This window comes from Rattus norvegicus, chromosome 1 (assembly GCF_036323735.1).
Source record: "Rattus norvegicus strain BN/NHsdMcwi chromosome 1, GRCr8, whole genome shotgun sequence".
Taxonomy (NCBI): Eukaryota; Metazoa; Chordata; class Mammalia; order Rodentia; family Muridae; genus Rattus; species Rattus norvegicus.
In genome coordinates, this window is record NC_086019.1 from 13,764,224 (window position 1) to 13,785,977 (window position 21,754).

Genomic DNA, 21,754 nt, shown 5'->3' on the forward strand with positions numbered 1-21,754 from the left:
AATGGTCAGAAGAAGCAAGCTGGAGCAGCCATTCTAATATCAAATAAAATCAATTTTCAATTAAAAGTCATCAAAAAAGATAAGGAAGGACACTTCATATTCATCAAAGGAAAAATCCACCAAGATGAACTCTCAATCCTCATCTTCGGTTGGTTTATATACAAGTGTGCAATTTCTCGGCTTGAAAGTAAAATGATGCTATCTGGTGCTGGATAGAGGAGCCTTATTTTTTATTATGGCAGCTTGCTATTTTTGTAACATGGTGATTTGGTTGAACACAATAAAGTACAGTAGTAACTGAAAAAAAAGATAGTAGTTAATATAAAATGTAATGGGAGATCTAAAGACAAACCTAAGGAACTACAGAGCAATTCAACTCGGAGACATCACAGGAAAGAGGTAAAAATGGAAGGTAAAAGATCCAACCACAAGTTTAGATACACTTTTAAAATACTATAAAAACCTATAACTATCCAGAGTAAGCGTGATGCCAGAAGCAAGATCATTGAGTCGTTGGTAAGGGAAGGTCAGTAGAAGAAAGAAGAAAGCATAAGGAATTCTTAATTTATATGGACTTGGTGCTTGATACAGGCAAAATGGCCAATTTAATCAGGAAGGGATGTCTATACATGCATAAAACCCTGGGCGATTCTCAGGCATGTGCGCATAATTAACAACGAATGAGAATTGGAAAGTTATGGTAGTTGGATCGTAAAATTAACGTTCAACTTTTGATCTAAATCGGTATCTGTTTCATATAGCTCAGCCTAGTACACTAATGGATTCATATTGACAAACCAAAGAAGAGTAGTTGCAAATGCATGGATTTAAACATCTACACAAGACCAATGTAAGAGGAAGCCAGTTAACAATTCCAGCACGGAATGAGATGGGACTAGCAAGGTTGCACTCCTGTCTGAGGTGATTGAGGGCAGCTAAGGAAGGGGGAGGCTCTTATCTTTGGCTTGGGAGTGCTGGTTGGTTCCTATGCCCCAATGGATGGCCCACACTTTCTGTGTGTGGACAGCACTACCAGGACTCGGTAAGCTAAAAATAACTTTAAAAGGAGGGTATAACATTGGGAGAGAAATGTGATATGGAAGAATCCTGGTAAAAACTGGAACAGAGCAAGAAATAGATATGATCAAGGTACATTGTCCACATTCATGAAATGTTCAAAGAAAAATTGTGTGTGTTTTCTAGATAGTCAATGAATTGTGAACTGAAAAGGAGAACAATATAGCTCCCTGAACTTATCCATGATCTCGATAAAAGGTTTGAAGAAAATCATAATGGATGGTAAAATTACCACAGCATAGCCCAAAGTTGTTATGTTAAAATATGGCAGCTGCTGCTGCTGATGACGATGATGATGACGACGACGATGATGATGATAATAATAATGAGAGAAATGAGATAAGAGATGGAAGAAAAATCTGACTTAGATAAAAGAAAAATATGCAAGGATGGATAGGTTTGATACGGAAAGGGCGCACTTATCTAAATATGGCTTTAAAGAATAACAATAGCAAAAACTTTAAAGCCTAAGCCTCTGAGAATAGAATAAAGGTTAGAGCACCCTTAACAGTCCATCAGGAGATTTCCGAAACATAGGAGACACTGTGGCACTTCCAGCAAGGAAACAGCAGTGTTTATTGGGAAGTTAGGGAGAAGTCCCCCACACAGACCCATCCCAGCCCTACTCCCTACTGCCACCATGTTCATCACTGTGTCAGACACACACTGGCACTGCGCCCCCAAAAGTGAGTAATGTAATCACGTCAGAAGTGGCATTCCAAATGATGTCTCCTCGTACTAGATTCTGAGCCTTTACATTTCACAATTTTTTAAATTCTAAATTTAGAGGAAGAGGAAAAAACACCAACCCAGTCTTCATATGTTTTCCCAGATAAGGGTCATTTATTCTTGCCCTCTTCAACAGACACTTATGACAGTGAGAACTAAGCCTTTAAATTACATATATTAGACTTGACCATGACATGATGCATCTTCTGCTTATAATTTAGGTGATCTTATATAATGCAACAGACAGTAATGTTATCATTATTTACAGAACCTCGGAGGCAGCAGCACTCATCAATCTGAATGACCATGTATTATTTTTTAACAATGAAGTGCAGCCAACTATTCCAGGTTAATGCACGTTAAGAGGAACAGAGGGATTAAATTGGGAGATAGAAATGGAGATTTCTCTACGTTGACAACAGTGATCTCCTGGGCCCTCCCCTCCCCACCCCTGCCCGAATGCTCTTCTTCTACTTTGGAGATCCATTAAGCTCACTTCCTCAAATATCAATGTTCAGTTAATTTTTCACGAGTAAAATCACTAAAGATTGTAATTGCACCATAAAATGTTTGCACATCCTTTTTATAATCTCTCAGATAAAAATGCCACTGTTGCACTTGCACTCATAGGAACTGAAATTCCTTTTTCCATGTTAATAGGTTTTAATATTTAATTTGATTAAGCTCTGGCTCTGGTGATATAAATAGGTTATTTGTTTATGCTAGCCAAGCAGTGAAAGAAGCCCAGATATGCAACTGCGTTCTTCAGTGGGAACCCATGGATCCTAACAAACAATTAAGGCAAGTGTCATCGGCTCAGAGCTGGATCTCATTTGGTAGCTTGAGCCCCTCAGGAAGAAGGCGGCAGCTCTCAAATATTTTAGCTTAAAAACAGGTTGTCTTGATTAAGTCCCACAGGGGCTGTAACCTCCCAAATGCCCACTTACATTTAAAACTACTTTCCTACCATGTTAAAAATGGTGGTTGTTCCAGAATTGGTAGTATCAATTAAAATTTTACACACACACACACACACACACACACACACACACACACACACATCTTTACTTAATCAAATACTCTCCCTTGCATGCTCTTCCTTCTCTGTTAGGTAAACATCTATTCTTAACAGTACCCTGAATTCTCTGAAAACCTGCTTCCAGCATATTGAATAATACTCGAATGTATGATTTCTTATTAATTGGGAAATTTGCCTGCGCCGTTTCTCTTTACATATGCAGATAAGCTCTTCTGTATTCCAGCAAAAATAATTAGGTTGTAGATCTACACTTTTGCAAGTTACACAATTGTTTTCTACGTACTTTCAAAGCCAAAAGAAGGAGAGAGAGGACAGGAATCCAGTGAATGGAAAGAAATTAAATATACGTCTTTAAAGCCTTTCAATTAAGCTCTCAGAATATATATGTATGTAAATAAAGCTAGGTTCTGCTAATTACCAGTATACTTAATCTTTCTGATCCTTAGTTTCTTGGCCTATAAAGTAAAGATAAAAGAACTCCCTTTATGGGGCTGTAGTGAAATTCAAAGGGAAAAATGGGCGTAGAAGTAATTTGCTTGTTCTAAAATCCTATGCAAATGAAATTAGGGTTTGTTTGCACTACCTATCATGTGTCCAAGACAACGCTTTGAGTTTGGTGAGAGTATGAGGACATGAGGTAGATTCTCATCCCCATAATTAATGTAATATCCATTGAGGAAAACAGTAAATAATTAGGAAATGAGATGAGCCCACATAAACTAAGTTGCATGGACCAGATTATGTGCGCAGTTAACAATTCTAAGACAGAAGTTTGGCCTGGGCTGGAAATTATGAGTGTTTTCTTTCCGAAGGGAGCGGGCTCAGTAAGCTCTCCCTGAACAAAGAGGCAAAGATATCTAACAGCTGCTTACGACTTTCTGTTGCCTAAAATATCCGAAGAGCATGAGGTTTAGGCAGCTCTGAGTCATCTTCCCCTTTAACTTGCTATTTCTTTAGGACACAGCTCAAGCCATGATGACAACAGCATTCCTGACCTCTGAGCTGCTCACAATGCTAGGATAGGACTGGAGGTTAAAGGGACACCTCATCCAAATTCTTGTGCCACGAGCCCTGCTTCGGGTTTGCATTGTCACCATGAGAGGAGTCTGGACAGCTGAAGAGGAACTGAAGGGGGGAAAAAAAAACCCTACATTTTCTTCTCATGACAGTAAACTCACAGCTGAGGTAATGGTAAGGAAGGGCTGGAGGCCGGGCCCAGCCCATGTGACCTCGCATACCAATTGAGAGCCACAGACACAACTCAATTGTTCCAGTTCTGGGAGGGGTGATTTTAAACAAAACCATCTAGGTGGTGCATATGGAAAATTTAATACGGAAGAACAATTAAAGCTTTGCAAGCGGAGAGGCAGTATCATACAACACCGTGATGCTCTCAACAAACCCAGATGCAGTAAGACCTGTCAGGAGCACTGGCTCCACAATGGAGCCAGCGCGAGTGCAGCCAGGTTCAATGAGGAAACAGTAGATAAGCTACAGAGAGAAAACAAAAACTACCCAAGTCTCGGTCCTCAAGCTTGAGCTCTTGACACTGACATTGTCGCAGAGTAAAATATGAACATGCACACACATATGCACGCATACACGCATGCATGGCACGCAGGCATGCACGACTTTCAAAAGGGGAGACTCCCAGGGTAAAATGTCCTTACTGTCCTAGTTGGTGAGTAGAGGAAAAGGAGGATGGAAGGAGGGGGACGCCATGTTATAAGAGATCACTGCGCACTCAACCGTCTAAATACTGGACAATAACCAGTGTCTATCAAAGTATGAGAGCACTGGTCAGACCTCTGCATGCAGACACTAACGGGTACCCTGTCTACAGAGATTTAAAGCTTTAACAATGGTCAGGTGTTACAACTCTGATCATCCCCTCTTGTCTGGAACTCAATAAATAAATAAATAAATAAATAAATAAATAAATAAATAAATAAATAACTCAATAAATAAATCTGATTTAAAACAAAACAAACTAAAACTAAAACTAAACAACGACAAAAACTCTTTGAAGCCATGTGTTGGTCTATTTTTCAAAAAAAGGCTGCCATTTATATTGAGTTTGTCATGAATGCTTTGAATAAGCACATTTATTGGGAGGCCTTTACTAATCACAGTCCTTTAGTAAACACTGTTGAGTAAATTAATTCGGGGAACCCCAAGTTTTAGAATTGGCCTTAACTCCCCCACATTCTGCTTCAGTCTTTCAAGACCACACTTGAACTCTTTTGTGCCTACCTAAAGCAGACACAGCTGTGATTAAACCCAAGAAACAACTTGAGTTACTCCAGGATCATGTGGAATTTTCAATTTTTTTGTTTAAATGCAAAATTGCCTAAACTATTGTTATTTGATAAGCCTCGATTTTAGTTCACACAAATATTGTTCACACGCTGATCTGAACCTCATTGCTCATCAAAATCCACTCCGTTTTCTTTGTGTTATCTTCAAAGAATTAAAACCCATTGATCATCAATTACTAGATGAAAATAATTTTACTATGTATCAGAGATGTGGAGATTATAAAAATGATCTAGTCAAGGCCTCAAAAAATTGAGGAATGCCACTGGAGATCACTGAACACTTTTGAGGAGAAGAGTCACCTAAGAATGGGCAATAAGAACCACAAAAAGAAGCCCGTTATGCAAGTATAAGGTTGTGAATAGGTGGGAAAGGTATAAGTTCTCAACAACAATAAAAAGTTTTAGAGATGATGGATATTCCAGTGTAGGAGCTCAGTATGATGCTGTTCTTTGTGAAAGCATCTTAGTCTTCCCCCAGTTGCCCTTTCTGCACATAAAAGCAGATAATTCTAATTATCATTACCATCAGAGAACCTTGCATTTCATAAAGTCAATATGAAATAATGCAATTTAGAGGTTTCTGTCACCCAATATCTTGAAAGATATCAGCTGAGAAAATCATTCTTTAAGGGTTTTTGTTAAGGGTACATGGTTGTCGCAGTCTGCATGATTGTGATAGTCTGTGGACTTCCCTATGTGAGGAATGACAGTCCACTCTGAAAATCTTGTCCTGGCCTGGTGATTGAATTACCTCAGCCGTGAGAGGTCACTAGATAAAAGGAGTGCATGATACAATGGTTCTAAAAGCGAGTACATGTTAGCCATGGTCTATTCCCCTGTTTCTGTGATCACAAACACAAAGGCTTCTGTTTACCCAGGATCCCCAGTGACTTAAGAGAGCAGAATCTTGGTTAGGGATTTAGCTCAGTGGTAGAGCGCTTGCCTAGCAAACGCTTGCCTAGCAAGTGCAAGGCTCTGGGGTTCGGTCCCCAGCTCCAAAAAAAAAAAAGAAAAGAAAAGAAAGAGAGAGAAAGATAGAGAGCAGAACATTTTTTTGACTCATGATGAGCCTCTTGCATGAATAAAATGTAAATGGTATAGTTTTAATTCAGTGGTGTTTTCCTGGCTTGTTATATCTTAGTGCAAATTGAAGGTGGCAGTCACTGGCTTAGTATCGGTGGAGTTGGTAGCTAAGCACTTGTGAAGATCATCCAACAGGCCTACTGTAAACATCATGCTCTGGTGTTGTCATTGTTGAGTTTCATGGCACAGTCTTAACTTGAGTATCCACAGTAGATATATTTCTGCCCCCACATCATGCTAGGAATTAAAATAGTTCTCGTTCAAAGAAGAATGTGCAGCTATTGAAACAGCCATAGCATGCAACATGACAAATACTTGACACTTATGGGTTGAGTTCCAAGAAGTGGTGGACTTTAGCTTCGGGCAAGTATCAGCTTCTTTGTACGATCTACCTTCTACTTAATTCCATTTGATGAATCTACTTCTGCTTTTTTTTCTCTTTTTCACAGTTTTTGGTGAATATTATTTAATCTTATTTTCAGTTCTTTAAGGAAAAGGTTGGAGGGATGGGGAGAAAGGGAAGCTTACAGGGAGGGTAGGGTAGTTAAATTACAGCAAGCTAGAGATGTAGTTCAGAGGTAAATGCAGAATCTCAGGAATGTCAAGTTCAAGTTGAGTTTAAGGCCAATCTAGAATATAGAGGACCCTGTCTCAGGGAGAGAGAAAGAGAAAGAAAGGGAGGGAGGAAAGGAGGGAGGGAGGGAGGGAGGGGGAGAGAGAGAGAGAGAGAGAGAGAGAGAGAGAGAGAGGAGTGGGGAGAAGAAAACTGTCACAGCACCAAAATAGCTCCTAATGAACAGCAAATTTCAGTTCTATTGAATTAATAACTAAATTTATTTGAAATTTTCCTGAACCCAAATGTCGAATGGTTCACGACCAATCATGTAGAAGGGGTTCTTGCTTAAGAACAATTCTACTAATTGCATACGTTTTAACATTTTTCTTGTTGTTTCTGGGAAGCTTTTTTTAGTTCAAAATACACAATCAAATTCTCTTTATGATTAATCTAACATTCCTATGCGAGCTATGTTGTATACTACATCAAATAATAAGAACTACTAAGTCACATGGCATAGTCCATGATTTTTGGAAGCTTCTATGGTGGAGCTGCTCAATTCAATTTGACGACTAAAGCAACAAGCAAAACCGGCATGGAACAGACTAAGGTTCTGTAGGCCAGCCATGTGGCTGTGGAACCCATAATCAAATCACAGTATGAGAACAGCTCGCTAACTGGAGTGCTTTGGAGAAGAGGTAAAAGTGAACCCATTCTATTCACTGCTACTCCTTCAAAGCTCTCCTTATCAGTCCCCCCAGCCCCCTGAACCACTTAAAAAAATCTGGTAATTAAACTGTCTAGCCAGGGAGACTCAGCTTAGCCTGAGCTCCTATCCCTAGGAGGGGCTCTCTGAAGTTGGCCCTCAGGACCCCTAAGGCTTTATTCTGGCTTAGGTACAGATATGCCATTTGTTAGAGGAACCTTTCCCAGCGTCAAGTATGTTGGGGTCACTGGGAAAGAGGAAACTTATGAATAAATTTGAAAGGGGGTCTGAAAATTTAGATGAATGCCAAAGGAGTCCATTGTGACTAAAATTAAGTAGTCATCACCACCGAGGACAAATGGTTAGCAGACGCCGGCCCCCAGCAGTCTCCCAAAGTCTCCTCCAGGAGGCTGACGACGGCTCTGTGCTAAATGGCTTAATTTTCTTAATCAACTATTTCACTGTGAGTTTTTAATTTCATTCCCATGCCTATTTTTTTCATTTTGCCATAATACAGCTCTAAGTACCGTGTCGAACATTTGACAGTCTTCTCAGCAGGCACTGGGCTCTGTGGAGCTGGCGAAGCACTCTTTACCTCTTATTAATTGGGTTTGGAAATGTGTTCTTGTGTGAACAGAAGCTAAGACGGGACTGTTGTACCTGTCAACATGAAGCTGGGTGAAATAAAATATTTGGAATGTGTTTTAAAATAACTCATTGTGAGCTCGATCAGTAGAGAAGTAAAAAGCCGAGATATTCTTTAAGGTTGAAATAAATAATCATGCAATCAAAGTAGAGATGAAACTAGAGAAAAGATGAGGTTTGTTCAAGGTTTCTTGGTGTTTGGTAACAACGAAGACATTTTCTTTGTGCCCCACAGGTTATGCATTGATGAGGTATTTCTAAAACAGCCCTTTAAAGTATCTAAAAGGCAGGGGAGGGGACACTGCTTAAACACTAGCAAGTAAGGTAATCTGGAAGCCGGCAGAAGTTTACAACATTTTGTCTTAATTTGAAAGATCTTTTTCCCCTTATTAAGCAAAGCTCTTAATCTGAAATTTCACATTCCAGCTTTAAAACCTCTGCCCCACCTTGACCCTCAGAGGAATAGATCTTTCTTTTGGAAAAGCACACGTGTCTGTTGGACTTCTCTTCCGTTTTTTTTTTTTTTCCACATCTCATGTGCTTCAAGTTAAATGAGCTTTAATGACACACATTCTAAAACTCCCGCATAGGGTGGGGGATCAAAGGGGACTAGAAGAGACCTGTCACAGCTGAGGAAAAGCTCAGAGACATATCAGAGTGACACTTGTCCCTGCCATGAAAACTGTCATCCTTAAGTCCTATTGACTGGGAATTGGTGAGCCCTGTGTCCTCCTGAATGAAGGATGGGCCTCTGAAGAACAAGACCATTTCCACAGAGCACTGGGACATGCCACAAAGTTGTGGACAATGACAAGTAATGGACCTCTGAATTCTACTCCCAGAGATGACTCCTGCTCAGAGTTTAGCCTTTTACCTATCTGAACTGTATTTTCTTGGTTGCTTGTTTGTTTAAGGGAGTGTCATACCATGCAGGTTAGAATGGCCTCAAGTCTGCAATCCTGACTTAGTTTTCCAAGGCCTGTATACTCCTGTATACAGCTGGGCCCAAGACTTAGCTAAAAAATTATTTTAACCTTCAACATTCATTTTATAGACATACATGGTATGTGTATGTGTGTGTGTGTATGTATGTGTATGTGTGTATGTGTGTGTATGTGTGTGTGTATTGTGTGTGTATGTGTGTGTATGTGTGTATGTGTGTGTGCATGTGTGTGTATTGTGTGTGTGTTATGTGTGTATATGTGTGTATGTGTATGTGCATGTGTATGTGTGTATGTGTGTATGTGTATGTATGTGTGTGTGTGTGTGTGTGTGTGTGTGTGTGTGTGTGTGTGTGTTATGTACAGGTTTCCTCACACATACCCATTCTCATGTAGAGGCCAAAGGCTGACACTAAGATACCTTCCTGAATAATTTCTCTACTTTATTGTTCAAGCAGAGTCTCCCTCACTGGACCTAGAACTGCTTGTTTCAGACTGGCTGGGACAGTGAGACCCAAGGATCTTCTTTCTCAGTCTCCTGCATTTAAAGATGTTCTGTAGCCTTTCTGGCCTTGTACGTGGGTCCTGGAGATCTGAACTCAGGTCCTCATGCTTTTTTACAGCTAGTGCTTTGCCCACCTAACCATCTTTCCAGCACAACATATTTTCACAAGCAAAGAGTCACACCAGACAACATGTTTCAGTTTATTTATGTACACCTGATATGTAAAACGTGATTTATCATTGGATATATTCAGCTGTTGCATCATTTTATATCTCCGTAACATTTCCTTCAATGGATGAAAAATAATTTAAACTCAATTTCTATGAACAATTTTTATTACCTATCTGACAGGTCAAGATTACAGTCACTTAAGGTGACTCTGCAGAACCAATTTCTAAAGCCAGAAAGTTGACTTAGGAGTTTAAAAGGATGCTATCCATTTTAAAATTTTCACCAAAAAAAGTTATAAGAATTTATAATCCTATCAGACATAATGAGAAAAAAAATGTTCCATGTCGTTTTATACTTTGGCAATTTGAAAGGAAATATAATCTCATTATTGTTTAACTTCTCATTTTTAGAATGTTGAGGTTATCTATACATTTATTTGAAATTTCTGCAATAGCGAGCCAATCCTCCAAGGAGCACAGCAGAGCCTTATACTTATGAATTCCTCCTTTATGTCTTTCAGGAAGACTATATTATTTTCCTGACAGATGTTATACAAGTGTCGTTATTAAATCTCTAAGTATAATATGCTTTTTATTGCGGATGAATTGAAACTTTTAGCATGTTTTCAAGTGCCTTTACTAATGTAAATGAATTCTCTGTTTTCATATGTTGTCTAGCTAGCCACCTTGCCTGGCTCTACTATTTTTTTTTCTTTTATAGTTTTCGTTTCCTGGAGTTGCCATCTTGCTCCGTTTGTAGGGGGACTATCATAATATTGCATACCATAAGTTGCTCTTTTATTGTCCAATAACACAGTAACTATTTATCATCCCATTCTAATTTCAGAACACAGTGAGGACGCCTGAGCTCTCCACGGCTGACAGTAATGCTTTGTTTTTATCAATCGCTTCAGTCTTCAACCACTTGGAGGATCTAATTATAGCCCTTCTTTTCCCTCTCTCCAAGTACACAGGCTACATAAGCAAGCGAATTCTTCACATGTTTTTAGTTGATCAGACACATACAAAACCAAGACAGTTTTAACTGATACGAGTAAAGCTGCCTCGACAGAACTGGCCAAAAGGAAAACGTCCAAGTGGGTGAAGGGTTGTCAACTTAATGCAACAAGCATTTGTTGATCTCTCTCTCATTAGGGGTTCTAGTTACCCAACAGAAGGATTAGCTTTCCGGCGCAATTAAAAACAGACACTCTGCAAGGATCCAGCTTGTACACTTTCCTCAAATTACTCTCAGTCTGTCCAGAAAGAGAGGCAGATAAGCAAACACGAGAACAGGAAAGTGATATTAAGGACCCATGTACTCTCTAGACAAGGGAGCGTATCTGGATACTGTTTCATCCATGATGGACTGTTTCACAGAGAATGGGAGTGAAGTCTGGAGTGAGAATTTTAAAGGTAGCATCAGAAGATGTCATCGAAGGGGCAGAAGAAACAAAAGCAGAAGCTGTTTTGCCTGGTACATTTGAAGGATGATGGGCATTCTCCTGTGCTTGAAACACGAAAAAGCTGAAGAGATTTTTCATTGCACTGTCTAAAAGGATTTTGTTTGTCTGATAGTCTCAGCCAAAAAAGCATAATGTCATAAATCTTGCAAAATAGAGATTCCTCAGAAGCCTCACACAAATTGCATAACCTCAAGTATTTTGTTTCAGAGTGGATGCCTCCCAGTCGCAGTCTTACCACCAGACTCACCAAGTGAGTCCTTTTGTTCCTTCTTTGCTTATTTAAAAAATGGAGAGGACTGTGACTCTTCTCTGCTGAGAACGCCTGAGGGCTTTCTTTGTCTGGTATCAATCTCAGAGGCTCCTGGCTGCATGCATAGTGGAAATTGTTAGCAGTTGCTAGAAATTTAGTGTGAAAAGCCAGCTTTGGGGAGATTAACCAGAAATACCAATTATGTTCTTTATAGCCATGCAAAAGAAAAACAATGTCTCTTAGGAATATTTCCTCACCTTGTGTTTATCGCGATTAACTTCCTGGGATAGTTCTGCCCATGGACAGCAATGCTTCTTTCCTGATTGCTTCTTTTACTTCATCCTTCTTGTCTTGGAGTCTTGGGTCTCCCTGCCATTTTCTCCATGATGCTTCCATTCTCTGCAGCTTCTAAGGAATGTACAGCATTGCTCATAAGACAAGTTATACCGTGAAAAACTACTGTATGGGGCAGGGTTTTCTAGAGGAATACAACAAGTTGCATATGTGTAATGTGTAGATATAAGTAGATATAGATAAAATATGTCTCTCTCTCTCTCTCTCTCTCTCTCTGTGTGTGTGTGTGTGTGTGTGTGTGTGTGTGTGTGTAAATATAAAGAGGGAGGGATTGATTACATTGCCTTACATAGTAAATGTTGTGTAACCCAACCACAACCAATGCAGTCTATACACTAGAGAGGCAGAGAATCAGTAACTACACAAAGCTGGATGCCTTGGCATCCTAAATCAGGGCTGGAGGCCTGAGAGCTCCCTGGGGATCCCCAGTGTTTGAAGGCTCCAGAAGCTATAGTCTGATGTCAGTGAGGAACTCAGTACCTGGGATAGACCCACTTGTCAGGAAAAGGGGAAAGCAGGTAGGCACCACTGGCACTGTTTTGCTTTGACCTCTCCTTGGAAGGTGTTGCTCCCTTCCCAGGGTGGGTCTTTCCGTACCACACGGTCAATCCTTTCTAGAAGCATCGTCACAGGCACACTCAATACTGAGTCTCTTAGGTCTATTCTAAATTCCTTAAGTTGTTCATTAAAACTAAGCATTACATCTCCCATCGTATTTTCTGTTGAATCATAACAGGGAGAGCAGAGGCATTGTAGAGGCTGGAGAGGAGAGGAAAGCTCTATTTTTTTAAGGTTCTCAAATGATCGTCACTAACATCTAAGACTGAGAACAACTGGAACCCATAGCTTTCGTCAAACCCTCATTAAAGCCTTCACTGACTTGTCTTTCCAGTGCTGTCATATATCTCAAAATGATCTTCATTAACAGAGCCTCATGTCTTCTAGTAAATGATCATTACCTGTGTTCTGCCTTGAAAATGGCCACCACTACACACTTCCTTAAAAAATACTCTTCATGTATTCATTGAGATGGCAAAATCATCTGAAAAGGAAAGAGGTATTCCATAAAATAGTTCCCTGCGTCTTTTTCACCTCCCTGTCTCTCCACTTATAATTTTGTGTTGGTATTCATAGTTATACTGATGTATACGGGCCATTTGGTAACAGGTTGGATATAAATACCCCAGTCCTTGTAAAAATGTTGACATGTAAATACTACCCAACTAACTATACTTATTTGGGTCTTCTCTTTCTTCTTAACTTCTTGGATTCCTCTACACCTATCTATACCCTTGGATTCTTCTATAGGGTATAGAAGGTTGGTGCTGTCCTAGTAAACTCCTCATTAATAGCTGTCTAATTATTCCTAGATTCAAATACCTTCTGTTTTCGGTTGGGGACTTAGCTCAGTGGTAGAGCGCTTGCATAGCAAGCGCAAGGCCCTGAGTTCAGTCCCCAGCTCCGAAAAAATAGAAAAAAAAAATACCTTCTGTTTTGTTATTATTGTAGTAATATACTCGAAAGGTATTTGTATTACAATCTTAATAGATGATCCTAAAACAATCTGTTATTAATCACGTAATTATAATGTATACAGTAGAAATTATATTCTCATAAAATTCTAAATAGTGTGTAAGGTCTCTAAAGAATTCTTGTTTGTGTTTGTGTGTGTGTGTGTGTGTGTGTGTGTGTGTGTATGTGTGTGTGTACATGCATGTGTTTGCATATACAAGCAGAGGCCAGAGGTTAGCATTAAGTGTCTACTTCAACTCAGTTTTTTAGATAGAGGCTCATTTCTTGAGATGGAGTCTCTCACTTACCTGGTGCTCAATGAGTCTACTTGAGGCTGGTAGACCAGCAAGCCTCAGGGATCCATTAGTCTCCATCATCTGAACGCTGGGATGAGAGGCCTGTGCCACTATGCCCGGCTTCTTTTGTAGGTGCTGGTGATCAGGTTTCCATTTTACCACAGCAAACGCTTTACCAAAGGAGCAATCTCCTCAGGGTCTCTTTGAAAAATTCTGAAAGGAAAAAAGCAGAAGCCATCATAAAGTTAATTCTTCTCTCAAGACCTTGCTCATCTTGGTCCAACTACTCAGTGACTCCTGGTTTACTAAGTAAGCATCAGAGTGTGAGTGGCAGTGACTTCTAGCCACAGGACAGTGGGGCCCTCCTAGTGTGTGCGTTGATTTCATAATATGTCCTCTCTGTGTCCTAGTATATTCTGAACTGCACTGAATGAATTCCAGTTAAATTAAACTAGTTTAAAGGCAATATATTTCACTAGACTGAAATGTCATACTTATGCTTTAAAACAATTTAAATAATTAAAATTTGTAGTAGGTCAGAAGCAATTTTCCTAATCACAGTTGATATCATGACCACAAATAGCACAAATTTACTTTCCACGTGAAAGCTCTTCGATCGTATGCTAAAAACAAAAAGCCTTCAATTCTATTTTTAGCTCAGCACTGACTTGCTGCTATTAGTAGTTTTTCACATTTGTGAATCCTGCAGGCTAGAAAAAAATAAAATATAAAACTTGTATCACTGGGGCCAATACCTCATGAACTAATGAATTAATAATTTACACATAACATGTTCCTTGTGAGGAAAATAGACTTCAAAACACACCACAAGTATTAAAATAAAAATCTCTAATGATACCAGAAGTAACAGCTCTCTTTATTTCATGAGGTACATGGCATTTTGATCCTATAATGTCTGCCTTAACACGTGGTAACATTTAAGTAATATCCCCAGTAATATTTATAAGTGGATAGATGATTAGCTTATTAATATAAGCCAAGAAGTTTGTTTTGACGTTCTGTGAAATGCATTGCATTGGGAGGCAAAGGAAGTTCTATGAGGGTACTTCTCTAATATTTAAAGTGGAGTTGATCTAGTTGAACTGTTACAATGAGAGACGCACAACTGGCATCTCCAGTGAGACTGGAACTCTGATTTTCTGAGTGGCTAGCCAAATTGTTGTGTAACCCACAGAAGGATGCCAAAGGGCAGAGGAAAACCTGCTCTGAATTTACTGTTTTTCATTTGTAGCCATGGAAAAGAGGTGACTTCTATGTGCAGAGACAAAGGAAGAAAAGGGCCTAGCCCCAAGCTGCACAAAGCACTGTCTTCAGACTGTGTGGACGACATCAGGACAATTCCCACCAAGCACGCTAAACTGAGCCTGTAAAACTTTCCCTGGGTAGTGATTTCTTTTTTTTTTTTTTTCTTTTTTCTTTTTTTTTTCTGGGTAGTGATTTCAATAGGTGACTATAAGAAAACTGACTGCTACCCACTCACAAGGCTGGCATCAGCCCCTCTGACACATCCCTAAATAATCCCATGTCCTTCTCCATAATTCACCTTCAAAATCCAAATACCCCCTGACCAGCATACACAGCATATAAACACACAACTGCTCAATGACATTGGCACCACTAAACCTAAAGAGATGAGAATACTAGAAAGCTTAAAAAGGAATCACTTAAAATACTTCTAAAAGAAAGACAAAATTATAGATACTTTTCCAGGGCATCTTCTCAATGTAATAAATAACTTTGGACAGCATCTCCTTGAAAGAAGAGACACAATATTTTGTATAGTAGTCAAGTACCCCTTTGTCACTGCAAAAGCTCTTATTTTTATTTTTATTTATTTTTATTTCTATTAAGTGTTTTTTAAAAGATGTGTGTATGTATGTATTTAATGTATAGGCGTATATTCTAGCTGTCTTCAAACATACCAGAAGAGGGCATCAGATCCCATTACAGATGGTTGTGAACCACCATGTGTTTGCTGGGATTTGAACTCAGGACCTCTGGCAAAGCAGTCAGTGCTCTTAACCACTGAACCATCTCTCCAGCCCATTAAGCTCTTAATTTTTCAATGCAGCGAAAACTCATCGCTGACTTAGTGCAGGAGCTTCCTACATGGGAATGCTTGTTACAAAGCCGGTAAAATACCTTACATATCAGAAAACTTCAGGATTTTAGGATGGAGGATTTTCTTATAGCAAAAGACTGAATGTTATGATGAAACCATGAACAAAAGCACACATTGAATTTTCCATTGCTCTCCAAGAGAAAAATTTCAAATGTAAGTCATTGAACATTAGAAAAAAAATTAAAAACTCAGGAAGAAATTTCAAAGATACCTCTATTTCTTGAAATAGTTTTTGAGTTTTGTTTAAAAAATAATACCCTTTTATCTGGCATTTAATTGGCTATCTTTAATTCTCATGTAGCTCATTTTTGTTAGTGAATTTTTTTTTACCCTCTTGTTTCAAATGTATAAGCAAAACAAACAAACATACAAACAAAACTGTCACAACACTAGGTAACATACAAATGCAATGCCGACCTCAAAATTATGTGTCACCCCTCTAAACATTCATGTTCTTTACACAGACAAATTGTCCTTTTACCACCATGTCTGAGAAAACACACTCAGATGTGTGGATATATGCATGCTAGAGGAGAGTATTATGATGACATTCATTTTAATCTCCCCAGGGTGTCTAAGCACTTGGAATATTAGTGTCAGAGTTATGTAGTTGTCAAGGAATTCCCCATAAAAAGAGTCTGGTGTCATCTAAAAGCAAATAATTTTTGTCCCTCCATTACATAAGTAAATAAGGCCTCTGGGCAACAGAAATAGTTTTCCTGACATTCAGACAGTAAAGCATATTTACTACATAAAGCATTTTTCTCCAGTACTCACAAAATTTTAAGAATGTTAGCTATGTGCTTCCTAAACCATAGGGGATTAGAAACTGAAAGGGGGAAAAGGGTAGAGTCTAGTCATTGAGCAGGGACTTCAAGCATGACAAGGATTACTTACAACAGAAAACTACTAAAAGAAAACATATTTATATTTATATAAATAATATGAGTATTTATATAAATGTAAAATATATATTTAGAAAATTTGAGTTTTCAGGGCACAGCCACTAAGGAACTGGCATTCAATGTCAGTGCAATGTTAAAGTTCAAACGAACATTGCATTGAAATAAAAGTTATCAAGAATGGAAGTCAAACCCGCGGATCCCGGCCCGCAGCAGCTCTCTGCTCCCAGACACCGTGGGAGAGAGACCCGACGGCCTGGTCAGGTGGGCACTCCTGAGGCTGCAGAGCGGAAGAGACCACCAACACTGCCCACCCCTGCCCACATCCCTGGCCCAAGAAGAAACTGTATAAGGCCTCTGGGTTCCCGTGGGGGAGGGACCAGGAGTGGCAGGACCGCTGCCTCTGAGACACCGCCGGAACCTGAAGGAAACAGACCGGATAAACAGTTCTCTGCACCCAAATCCCGTGGGAGGGAGAGCTAAACCCTCAGAGAGGCAGACACGCCTGGGAAACCAGAAGAGACTGCACTCTGCATACACATCTCAGATGCCAGAGGAAAACACCAAACGCCATCTGGAACCCTGGTGCACTGAAGCTCCCGGAAACGGCAGCACAGATCTTCCTGGTTGCTGCTGCCACGGAGAGCTCTTGGGAAGCACCCCGCGAGCAAACTTGAGCCTCGGGACCACAGGTAAGACCAACTTTTCTGCTGCAAGTGACCTGTCTGGTGAACTCAAGACACAGGCCGACAGGAACAGCTGAAGACCTGTAGAGAGGGAAAACTACACGCCCAAAAGCAGAACACTCTGTCGCCATAACAGGCTGAAAGAAAACAGGAAAACAGGTCTACAGCACTCCTGACACACAGGCTTATAGGGCAGTCTAGCCACTGTCAGAAATAGCAGAACAAAGTAACACTAGAGATAATCTGATGGCGAGAGGCAAGTGCAGGAACCCAAGCAACAGAAACCAAGACTACATGGCACCATCGGAGCCCAATTCTCCCACCAAAACAAACATGGAATATCCAAACACACCAGAAAAGCAAGATCTAGTTTCAAAATCATATTTGATCATGATGCTGGAGGACTTCAAGAAAGACGTGAAGAACTCCCTTAGAGAACAAGTAGAAGCCTACAGAGAGGAATCACAAAAATGCCTGAAAGAATTCCAGGAAAACATAATTAAACAAGTAGAAGCCCATAGAGAGGAGTCACAAAAATCCCTGAAAGAATTCCAGGAAATCATAAATAAACAAGTAGAAGCCCATAGAGAGGAGTCACAAAAATCCCTGAAAGAATTCCAGGAAAACACAATCAAACAGTTGAAGGAATTAAAAATGGAAATAGAAGCAATCAAGAAAGAACACATGGAAACAACCCTGGATATAGAAAACCAAAAGAAGAGACAAGGAGCTGTAGATACAAGCTTCACCAACAGAATACAAGAGATGGAAGAGAGAATCTCAGGAGCAGAAGATTCCATAGAAATCATTGACTCAACTGTCAAAGATAATGTAAAGCAGAAAAAGCTACTGGTCCAAAACATACAGGAAATCCAGGACTCAATGAGAAGATCAAACCTAAGGATAATAGGTATAGAAGAGAGTGAAGACTCCCAGCTCAAAGGACCAGTAAATATCTTCAACAAAATCATAGAAGAAAATTTCCCTAACCTAAAAAAAGAGATACCCATAGGCATACAAGAAGCCTACAGAACTCCAAATAGATTGGACCAGAAAAGAAACACCTCCCGTCACATAATAGTCAAAACACCAAATGCACAAAATAAAGAAAGAATATTAAAAGCAGTAAGGGAAAAAGGCAGACCTATCAGAATCACACCAGACTTTTCGCCAGAAACTATGAAGGCCAGAAGATCCTGGACAGATGTCATACAGACCCTAAGAGAACACAAATGCCAGCCCAGGTTACTGTATCCTGCAAAACTCTCAATTAACATAGATGGAGAAACCAAGATATTCCATGACAAAAACAAATTTACACAATATCTTTCTACAAATCCAGCACTACAAAGGATAATAAATGGTAAAGCCCAACATAAGGAGGCAAGCTATACCCTAGAAGAAGCAAGAAACTAATCGTCTTGGCAACAAAACAAAGAGAAGAAAAGCACACAAACATAACCTCACATCCAAGTATGAATACGACAGGAAGCAATAATCACTATTCCTTAATATCTCTCAACATCAATGGCCTCAACTCCCCAATAAAGAGACATAGATTAACAAACTGGATATGCAACGAGGACCCTCCATTCTGCTGCCTACAGGAAGCACACCTCAGAGACAAAGACAGACACTACCTCAGAGTGAAAGGCTGGAAAACAACTTTCCAAGCAAATGGTCGGAAGAAGCAAGCTGGAGTTGCCATTCTAATATCAGATAAAATCAATTTTCAACTAAAAGTCATCAAAAAAGATAAGGAAGGACACTTCATATTCATGAAAGGAAAAATCCACCAAGATGAACTCTCAATCCTAAATATCTATGCCCCAAATACAAGGGCACCTACATACGTAAAAGAAACCTTACTAAAGCTCAAAACACACATTGTACCTCACACAATAATACTGGGAGATTTCAACACCCCACTCTCATCAATGGACAGATCATGGAAACAGAAATTAAACAGAGATGTAGACAGACTAAGAGAAGTCATGAGCCAAATGGACTTAACGGATATTTATAGAACATTCTATCCAAAAGCAAAAGGATATACCTTCTTCTCAGCTCCTCATGGTACTTTCTCCAAAATTGACCATATAATTGGTCAAAAAACGGGCCTCAACAGATACAGAAAGATAGAAATAATCCCATGTGTACTATCGGACCACCACGGCCTAAAACTGGTCTTCAATAACAATAAGGGAAGAATGCCCACATATACGTGGAAATTGAACAATGCTCTACTCAATGATAACCTGGTCAAGGAAGAAATAAAGAAAGAAATTAAAGACTTTTTAGAATTTAATGAAAATGAAGGTACAACATACCCAAACTCATGGGACACAATGAAAGCTGTGCTAAGAGGAAAATTCATAGCACTGATTGCCTGCAGAAAGAAACAGGAAAGAGCATATGTCAGCAGCTTGACAGCACACCTAAAAGTCTAGAACAAAAAGAAGCAAATACACCCAGGAGGAGTAGAAGGCAGGAAATAATCAAACTCAGAGCTGAAATCAACCAAGTAGAAACAAAAAGGACCATAGAAAGAATCAACAGAACCAAAAGTTGGTTCTTTGAGAAAATCAACAAGATAAATAAACCCTTAGCCAGACTAACGAGAGGACACAGAGAGTGTGTCCAAATTAATAAAATCAGAAATGAAAAGGGAGACATAATTACACATTCAGAGGAAATTCAAAAAATCATCAGATCTCACTATAAAAGCCTATATTCAACAAAACTTGAAAATCTGCAGGAAATGGACAATTTCCTAGACAGATACCAGGTATCGAAGTTAAATCAGGAACAGATAAACCATTTAAACAACCCCATAACTCCTAAGGAAATAGAAGCAGTCATTAAAGGTCTCCCAAACAAAAAGAGCCCAGGTCCAGACGGGTTTAGTGCAGAATTCTATCAGACCTTCATAGAAGACCTCATACCAATATTATCCAAACTATTCCACAAAATTGAAACAGATGGAGCACTACCGAATTCCTTCTATGAAGCCATAATTACTCTTATACCTAAACCACACAAAGACCCAACAAAGAAAGAGAACTTCAGACCAATTTCCCTTATGAATATCAACGCAAAAATACTCAATAAAATTCTGGCAAACCGAATCCAAGAGCACATCAAAACAATCATCCACCATGATCAAGTAGGCTTCATCCCAGGCATGCAGGGATGGTTTAACATACGGAAAACCATTAACGTGATCCATTATATAAACAAACTGAAAGAACAAAACCACATGATCATTTCATTAGATGCTGAGAAAGCATTTGACAAAATTCAACACCCCTTCATGATAAAAGTCCTGGAAAGAATAGGAATTCAAGGCCCATACCTAAACATAGTAAAAGCCATATACAGCAAACCAGTTGCTAACATTAAACTAAATGGAGAGGAACTTGAAGCAATCCCACTAAAATCAGGGACTAGACAAGGCTGCCCACTCTCTTATTCAATATAGTTATTCAATATAGTTATTATTCAATATAGTTCTTGAAGTTCTAGCCAGAGCAATCAGACAACAAAAGGAGGTCAAGGGGATACAGATCGGAAAAGAAGAAGTCAAAATATCACTATTTGCAGATGATATGATAGTATATTTAAGTGATCCCAAAAGTTCCACCAGAGAACTACTAAAGCTGATAAACAACTTCAGCAAAGTGGCTGGGTATAAAATTAACTCAAATAAATCAGTAGCCTTCCTCTACACAAAAGAGAAACAAGCCGAGAAAGAAATTAGGGAAACGACACCCTTCATAATAGACCCAAATAATATAAAGTACCTCGGTGTGACTTTAACTAAGCAAGTAAAAGATCTGTACAATAAGAACTTCAAGACACTGAAGAAAGAAATTGAAGAAGACCTCAGAAGATGGAAAGATCTCCCATGCTCATGGATTGGCAGGATCAATATAGTAAAAATGGCCATTTTACCAAAAGCAATCTACAGATTCAATGCAATCCCCATCAAAATACCAATCCAATTCTTCAAAGAGTTAGACAGAACAATTTGCAAATTCATCTGGAATAACAAAAAACCCAGGATAGCTAAAGCTATCCTCAACAATAAAAGGACTTCAGGGGGAATCACTATCCCTGAACTCAAGCAGTATTACAGAGCAATAGTGATAAAAACTGCATGGTATTGGTACAGAGACAGACAGATAGACCAATGGGATAGAATTGAAGACCCAGAAATGAACCCACACACCTATGGTCACTTGATTTTTAACAAAGGAGCCAAAACCATCCAATGGAAAAAAAGATAGCATTTTCAGCAAATGGTGCTGGTTCAACTGGAGGTCAATATGTAGAAGAATGCAGATCGATCCATGCTTATCACCCTGTACAAAGCT

The 21,754-nt window shown here is 39.3% G+C and overlaps 1 long non-coding RNA gene across 9 annotated transcripts in view; it reads right to left on the reverse strand.

Moving 5' to 3' along the window:
* LOC102546491 (uncharacterized) overlaps positions 1 to 21,754 on the reverse strand; it is a 266,102-nt gene that overhangs the window by 121,630 nt on the left and 122,718 nt on the right. For 8 of the 9 annotated variants that reach the window (XR_010062773.1, XR_010062772.1, XR_010062768.1 and 5 more), the window contains 2 exons: positions 13,660 to 13,860; positions 11,743 to 11,893 (listed from right to left, as the gene is read on the reverse strand). This is a non-coding gene — a long non-coding RNA (uncharacterized LOC102546491). Of the gene's footprint in view, positions 1 to 11,742; positions 11,894 to 12,798; positions 12,882 to 13,659; positions 13,861 to 21,754 lie in introns of all 9 variants that reach the window. The other variant, XR_010062766.1, reaches the window with a different exon arrangement.